Source organism: Myotis brandtii, unplaced genomic scaffold, assembly GCF_000412655.1.
Source record: "Myotis brandtii unplaced genomic scaffold, ASM41265v1 scaffold326, whole genome shotgun sequence".
In the NCBI taxonomy this organism is placed as follows: Eukaryota; Metazoa; Chordata; class Mammalia; order Chiroptera; family Vespertilionidae; genus Myotis; species Myotis brandtii.
Window position 1 is genome coordinate 3,804,765 of NW_005362534.1, and position 8,427 is coordinate 3,813,191.

At 38.4% G+C, this 8,427-nt stretch overlaps 1 long non-coding RNA gene across 1 annotated transcript in view; it reads right to left on the minus strand.

Moving 5' to 3' along the window:
* Positions 1-5,930, minus strand: part of LOC106726867 — a 15,132-nt gene extending 9,202 nt beyond the window's left edge. Inside the window, exons 1-2 of the long non-coding RNA XR_001362991.1 lie at positions 5,803-5,930; positions 5,684-5,686 (exon numbers count right to left, since the gene is read on the minus strand). This is a non-coding gene — a long non-coding RNA (uncharacterized LOC106726867). The remainder of the gene's footprint in view (positions 1-5,683; positions 5,687-5,802) is intronic.
* Positions 5,931-8,427: the final 2,497 nt, after the last annotated feature.

The following is an 8,427-nucleotide window of genomic DNA, read 5'->3' on the forward strand; positions in this document are numbered from 1 at the left end:
GGGAGTTTCTGTCTGTCTTTGCAATCATATGAGCGAATTGTTTGAGACCCCAACCCAGTTTGGTTTGGTGCTCACAGAATAATAGAGATCTTTTTTTTTTCTTTGCTCCATTGGTGGAGATTTTTTTCTAGAAGCAGGATATCTTCCTTTTAATTTTTCCTCAACACTCTGACTTTACTTATGTCTCTCGCCTTTGCTTTCCCTCCATCCCCCACCACAACAGTAACTTGCTCCAGGCTCACTTTGCTCTAGTGTGAGATCCCGCAATGCGTCTGCCACCAGAACTACGATTCCCAGCATTCGTGGTGCTTCCCACACTCTGGGCAACCTTATGAATTATATAATATTATTATCTTAATTTTACACTTAAACTAAGGCATAGAGAGAGCTTAAGTGACTTTCCAACACAATTAGGAAACTGCAGAGTTGGGAATTAAACCAAAGTCTGTGCTCTCAAAAACTACACTACACTGGCTCGCTCTTAGGATTTTAGAGTTATTAGAGAGGACTATCCCCAGTATATTCTAAAAAGCAATGCTAAGTCATATGTCTTGTCACAAGAAAAGGAAGTCTTTATGGGTCTTTCCTGATGAAAAAAGAATCTGGGAAATACTGGGTACCTGTGTATTCTAGATAGATCAATTCTGCCTAAAAATATTCTTCAGCATCAAATGTGAAAGAAGTCTTTCTTTCTGATCCTAGGTGATGTGTTCCAGGATGAATGATATCTATTTTTATTACTCAGGCTGGGGGGGGGGGTAACTTAGAGATGAAGTTCTCTCTGTGATCTCAGTTCTGCTCCTCTATCACATTTTTGTTTGAACTTTCATTGAACAGGTGCAGAATTAGCAATAGGAATCCACAAAGAGATTCACAAAGAAGAAAATGTGATGTTTTTCAATGGGGGTGAGGGGGTGGTGAGGAGGTAAGAAAAGGATATTCCAGTTTCAAAGACAATATAATACAATGTCAAAGATGGAATACTACCTGAGCAAAACTGAAATACATTAGTAAAGTTGGCATAGCTCACTGTTGAGGAAGTTTGGATTTCAGTGTTTGGACTCTGGCAATATTTGGCTAAACCAGGTCAAGAGGGAGGGAAATTCCTTTACTTAATTGTTATGACTACTTGGATATAGACACACAGGTTATTCTACTGACTAGCTGTATTTTCAAGCTGGAGGTAGAATTATGCAGTTATTAGGTGCATAATGGTTCTATTTTAAAATATTAATTTTGTTAGAATTCACATTTTCAAAACACTAAAAACATGCATAGCATGATATGATAGAACTTCAAGCAGTCAATGAACTTGATACGAGCAGAAAATGGACTCCTCCATGCTCGACTTTAATCTCTAGACAAAGCTTTCCAAAATAATGATGGTATCCATTCTTTGGAATGAACCATTAGACTTGCTTTCAAGGTTGAACATTTGTTGAAGGAAAGAAAAATCATAGGACCTCTGAGACTATAGCTTTCCTCCAGGGTCCACACCAACTTTATTCTCAGAAAAAGATATGGCAAACCAATTTCCAGTTTTTTCATGAAGAAAGATGCTAGACAAGATGACAGGGTAAGAAGAAGAAGGGAAATAGCAGGAAAAATAATATGTCTGGAGTTTCTAATTTGAGTGGAGGTGTGTGCTAGAGTTGATACTGGAGATACAGGCTGAGGTCATATCATGGAAGTCTTTGTGGTCCATATTAAAAGGTTTTATACTTTATCCTGAAGATGGAGTTTAAACAGGATTCAATTTACTTAGATTTGCAGTTTATAATAAAATTCTGGCAGAATTTTAGGGAGAAATTTGTGAGATCTTGAAGATCTGATTCAGGGAAATGAATTAAGAAAGTTTTGCAAATGAAATTTATTGCAATAATTTTCTGCTATTTAACTACTGAAATTGAATACCTCTTTCTTCAATTATTGAGCATAATTTCCAAATAATCTTTACTATCAAAATAGTTTTTGACATGCAAAATCACTTCTAAGTCAATTCAATATACGTAATTTTGATCTGATATAACTGATAAACAGGTAACAGTTCCTTTATTTATTTATTTATTTATTTATTTATTTATTTATCTGCCCTCCCTTACCCCCCAGTGTCTTATGTCCATTGGTTTTGCTTATATGCATGCATACAAGTCCTTCGGTTGATCTCTTACTCCCCTCCCTTCTGCCCCCCAACCCTCTCTGGCCTTCCCGCTGCAGTTTGACAATCAGTTTGAGGCAGCTCTGCCTCTGTATCTATTATTGTTCAAAAGTTTGTAATGGTCTTTATTATCCATGAATGAGTGAGATCATGTGGTATTTTTCCTTCATTGACTGGCTTATTTCACTTAGCATAATGCTCTCCAGTTCCATCCATGCTGTTGCAAATGGTAAGAGTTCCTTCTTTTTTACAGCAGCATAGTATTCCATCGTGTAGATGTACCACAGTTTTCTAATCCATTCATCTACTGATGGGCACTTAGGCTGTTTCCAAATCTTAGCTATGGTGAATTGTGCTGCTATGAACATAGGGGTGCATATATCCTTTCTGATTGGTGTTTTTGGTTTCTTGGGATATATTCCTAGAAGTGGGATCACAGGGTCAAATGGGAGTTCCATGTTTTGTTTTTTGAGGAAACTCCATACTGTCTTCCATAGTGGCTGCACCAGTCTGCATTCCCACCAGCAGTGCACAAGTGTTCCTTTTTCTCCACATCCTCTCCAGCACTTGTCGTTTGTTGATTTGTTGATGATAGCCATTCTGACAGGTGTGAGATGGTACCTCATTGTTGTTTTGATTTGCATCTCTCGGATGATTAGCGACTTTGAGCATGTTTTCATATGTCTCTTGGCTTTCTGAATTTCCTCCTTTGAAAAGTATCTATTTAGGTCCTTTGCCCATTTTTTGATTGGATTGTTTATCTTCCTTTTGTTAAGTTGTATGAGTTCCCTATAAATGTTGGAGATTAAACCCTTATCGGTGATAACATTGGCAAATATGTTCTCCCATGCAGTGGGCTTTCTTGTTGTTTTGTTGATGGTTTCTTTTGCTGTACAAAAGCTTTAGAAAGGCCTAAAAAGTGTTAAAAATAAAAAAACCACATTTGAATCTAGATTACCTGCACTTGCTGCACCTTCTGTGAAAGCAAAATTATTACCCACATATGTAAGATGCTGAGAAAGCTGCAGTATTAAAAGGTCCTGCCATTTTCTTTCAGTCTCTTCATTTAGAGTTACATAACGCATTTCTGTGCAAAGCTGCCAGCCACCATAAACAGGGATTAAGAAGTGACTTATGGGAGTTAAAAAATAAACTGGGTATTAGATGAAAAGAATAGCAAAAAGGTTCTAGAGACAGTGCATGGCTGATCAAAAAAGATTCTGCAAAAAAATAACTTACAAAGTATGACAATATTCAGAGACACGTTAATATATCTCAACATATTTCAGTGAAAAAGTAGGACAAGAGAAAAAGGACTTCTGCTGGCCACAGGAGGTGGTCTGAATGGGGAGATTTGGTGTAAAGAATAAGCAATAAATAGGAAGGGAAGACTTTTAAAAATATATATTATTCAACTTGCAGGATGTTTTATTTTTGTCAAATTGAGGGCAGGCCATAACCCGTACCACCTACTACAGCCAGGTAAGAACATGTAAAGCATTGGCACACAGAGAACAAGCAACAGACAGGAAATAGAGAGAGGGACGAGCCCTTCCTGGGGTGACAACCAATAGATGTTCTGCCAAGGACACAATGGAAGATCCAGCAGAGGATGAAGGATCTGTGAATTGGAAATTCAGAGCAGCTGTTGCTGGAACTATAGAAAAATCAGTTGAACACTGTGTATTAAAGATCAAGGTTGGAGAAAAATTGGATTTGAATGTTGAGAACCTTTGCAGTGAGTATAAAAACCTGATAAAAGGAAGCGGCAATCTGATGCCCACCAGTGTGAACATTGGAAAGGCAAGGACAATCTGTGTAGCACTAGATAAGAAATATTTTCCTTTAACTCTTTCTTTAAGGGATTCACCAAGAGTTTCATGGGAGCCCTAACTGGTTTGGCTCAGTGGATAGAGCGTCGGCCTGGGGACTGAAGGGTCCCAGGTTGGATTCCAGTCAAGGGCATGTACCTTGGTTGCGGGCACATCCCCAGTAGGGGGTGTGCTGGAGGCAGCTGATCGGTGTTTCTCTCTCATCGATGTTTCTAACTCTCTGGCCCTCTCCCTTCCTCTCTCTGGAAAATCAATAAAATATATTTTTTATAAAAAGAGTTTCATGGGAATGATTTAAAGAGAATATTAGAACCAAAATATGTGCTATCTGTAGTTTGTAAGATATTTTAATATAACCCTATTATATTATACACATATGCACACCCATCTCCACACATACTATTTTATTTGAGTCACCTGTTTCATGAACTGTCTCATTTTAATTCCATTCTGTGGACAGTCATTTTTAAGTATTCTGCTTTGGTCTCACATTAAAAGAATATGACTAGGGGCTGTCAAAGGTAAACATTCAAAGCAAATAGCTTCAGTGATCATTGTCTTCAAGATTCTGCTGGCTAGAGAAGACATACAAGCTGAGCAGCAAAACTTACGTTCATTCGCATTTCCCCAGTGCCTGGAATAGTGCCTGCCACATGCTAAGTTCTCAAGATAACTTTTGAATGAATGAATTTGTTAATGAATGGTCCTTTATTAAAGTTTATTCTTGGTCAAGTCTGTCATGTAAGTTATTTATGCATGGCACATTACAACTAGCCCCTGGGGAGAGTCCCAGAGAACATTTTATACCTCATTTAAATAAAAGTTCATTATTTTTATCTACTTAAAATTAGATATGCCAGCATTCAAGTCCTAGATGTCATAGGAACCAAATTTAATATTTGATCTGAACTTGTGCCATAATGCTCTTTGACCTGGAAAGCAGATTTTCTTCTGCTCATCTAGAGGCATGACAATGGTCAAGACCTTTGACATCTTCTTCAGCATAAAGTGTTCATTAGGGTTGCAAGATCTTCTAGTAACAATATACTGCAAGAAATAGCTTCCAAAGGGAATAATGATGTTTTAAATGGTATCAATAAACATAGTGTTTATTGTGTTAAAAATGAAGAAGCCATGGTCCTCCTGGACACAGTATTAATACTGTCTCCACTTCTGCACAACAAACTTTAAATGGGAAAATGACACTGGAGGTTGTGTACCAAATGTGACCAGGATGTCAAGGAGACTTTAAATCTTGCCATATATATGAACTTGTGATTTGCTTCCCCTCGCAAATATTTCCTTACCAGTTTTCTAAATTTCAGTAAATGACACTCCTATTGACCAAAATGCTAAAGGCCTGAGCCAGTCAGGATCACCTTTCTTTTTTCAATTGTGAATTAAATATTGGTACTAAAACCAATTACAGAATTAATGCTAATGCAATTATTGCTAATAGTAGCTAACATTTACTGAGTATGCATGCTCTGTCAGGCACTGTGTTGGGAGCTTTATATGTATTCTCTTGCTTAACTTTCAAAACAATTATACCTTTCATCTTTCAGAAAATGAATTTGAGACTCAGAGCTATTATAGATTTTTACATAATCATAAATGGTAGACACAGGATTAAGACCTGAGTTTGTCAAATTTCATGACCTGAACTAAGTCCTATCATGTCAATCTCAAAAACTATCTTAACTCTGCCCACTTCTGTCATTCTCCACTACTACTAATCTCATAAAAACCAGCATCACCTCTTACCTGTACTATTCCAGTATAATCCTAACTGAGATTTTGTTAAGTGCTTACATATAGGGTGGGACAAAGGTAGATTTATAACTGTTCATATGGAAACTAATACAATAATTAATGAATAATAATGCAAAAGTAAAATCTGCGTTTCACGTACTCACAACTGTAAACTTAATTTTGCCATACCCTGTATGTTATTATATCAATGAATTCTGTCTATAGGTCTGTAAGATGAGTAATCACTCATCCAAAGGTGAGGAAACTTAAACCAGAGAGGTTAAGTAAGATGTCCAACGTAACACAGCTAGTTAACAGAAGAAAGAACCAACTCTGGCATATAATACTCAATGACTTAAATTCACTCTGGAGGGGGTCGACTTGATTAACAAAGTAGAATGAAAATAAATCATAGACTCTTTCCCCTTCCAACATTTAGTAAGATTAAAGTAATAGTAAACATTAGGGAAACGAATTATTAGTTCCAGTCAAATAAAGAAAAGAACTTGACTTAAAGCACTAAGGTTTAAAAACTTATAACCAAGGGAAACAGGCAGAATCTATCAGAGAAGTACTGAAAATTTCCAGGCCAGAGACCCGCTCCTGAGCTACATGGATGTGTTGGAAACTCTCACAAATACTCCTAATTAGGAGAGAAGAAAACTTATTGGATGCTGTTATCATTTCCCTCTTCTGATGTGGGATTAGTAATGAAATGAAGAAAGTATAAAATATAATTTAAATTTCTTTCTAACGAAGTAAAGAATTTACACAATGGGGAGATATTTTGAACCCTAACTGTATTACTCCATGTAAATGGGACATAATCCTAAATGGAGAGAAGGAAGCCTGACTTAAGAAGGTGAAGGAATTCTCGAGAGAGAGAGAGAGAATATAAGTAAAGACCATATTTTCTATCAGACTATACAGACACCCACCTGGATTTTCCCATCTTCCAAGATAACACATATCCTCAATATATCATCTTCAAACAGATGCCCAGATATTGCAGTCAGGCAAAGAAAAAATAGAATTCTGCACCACATGTCTAAACATGGGTAAGATGAATAAAAAGATAGAAAAAAACTTTAAATACATAAAAATATAACAACAAACTTATTACTAAAGTACAGGCCCGGTACACGAAATTTGTCACTGGGTGTGGGGGGGTCCCTCAGCCCGGCCTGCATCCTCTCACAGTCTGGAAGCCCTCGGGGGATGTCCGCCTGCCATCTTAGGCCTGCTCCTTACGTCTCGGCTTGCTGCTCCTTAGTGCTGCCGCTGAGGTGGGAGAGGCTCCTGCCACTGCCACTGCGCTCACCAGCCATGAGCCTGGCATCTGGCTGACCAGCGCTACCCCTGCAGGAGCGTACTGACCACCAGGGGGCAGTTCCTGCATTGAGTGTCTGCCCCCTGGTGGTCAGTGAGCATCATAGCAACCGGTCGTTCTGGTAGTTCCATCATAACGGTCGCTTAGGCTTTCATTATATAGATGAGAGAAGCCAACCTGAAAAGGCTGCATACTATATGGTTCCACCCTTATGACATTCTAGAAAGGTCTACACTATGAAAACAATAACAAAAAAATCAGTGGTAATAGAGCACAGAGAATTTTTAGGGCAGTGAAACTATCCTGTATTAGAGTAAAATGGTGGCTACATGTCATTATACAGTTGTCAAAAACCATAGAATGTATAACACCAAGAGAGAAGTCTAGTATAAATTGGATTTAGGGTGATAATACTGTGTCAATGCTGGCTCATCTATTGTAAAGTGTGTGTGCATGTATATGTATGTGTGTAGGGTAATGGAAAATCTCTACTTTTCATTTGTTTGTTTTTATTATTTTTTTCTTTCTTTTTCCTCCAGGAAATCTCTACTTTCTGCTTAGTTTTGTTTTGAACCTAAAATTTCTCTAAAAATAAAGTCTATGAAAATGAATGACATAAATCTTGACAAATGGAATAGATATAATTATTTATTAATTTAAGAAAATTTCTCTGAATTTTAAAAAAAATGAACCTAGATTAAAGGTACAAGAAATGTTCTAGGAAAGTACAAAATGTTCAAATCCTGGTAAAATTACTTAACTTTAACTATAAATAAAGGATTCTCAACTGTCTGGCAAAAGAACCTCATCTACAGGGAGGAACACATACTGTTCTCAGATTTATCCACAACTATCTTTAATGCCAGAAGAAAATGGGGCCATGGATACACTTTTTATTTTATTTTTTATTGTTGACAGTATTACAGATGTCCCTCAATTCACCCTCCCTTGCTCTCCTCCTTCCAACCCCTGTCCCACCCCAGGTCTTCACTACACTATTGTCTGTGTCCATTGGTTATACATATCCTATATAATAAAAGCATAATATGCAAATCGACCGAACAGCAGAACAACCAGTCGGCAGGGGGCAGGGCCGGCAAGCAACTGGCGGCAGCCCAGCCAAGGTCCAAGCCAGTGGGCAGAGGGAGGGGACGGCGATGGGGCGGGGGAGGCGGCAGCGACCAGCAGCAGCAGAGGGGCGATGGTGGGGGGCGCCAGCCCCTGATCTGCTGCCAGGTCAATTCCCGCAGAGGGAGACCAGACTACAGGGAGCAGGCCTAAGCCATCAGTAAGACATCCCCTGAGGGCTCCCTGACTGTGAGAGGGCTCAGGCCAGGCTGAGGAACCCCTTCCCC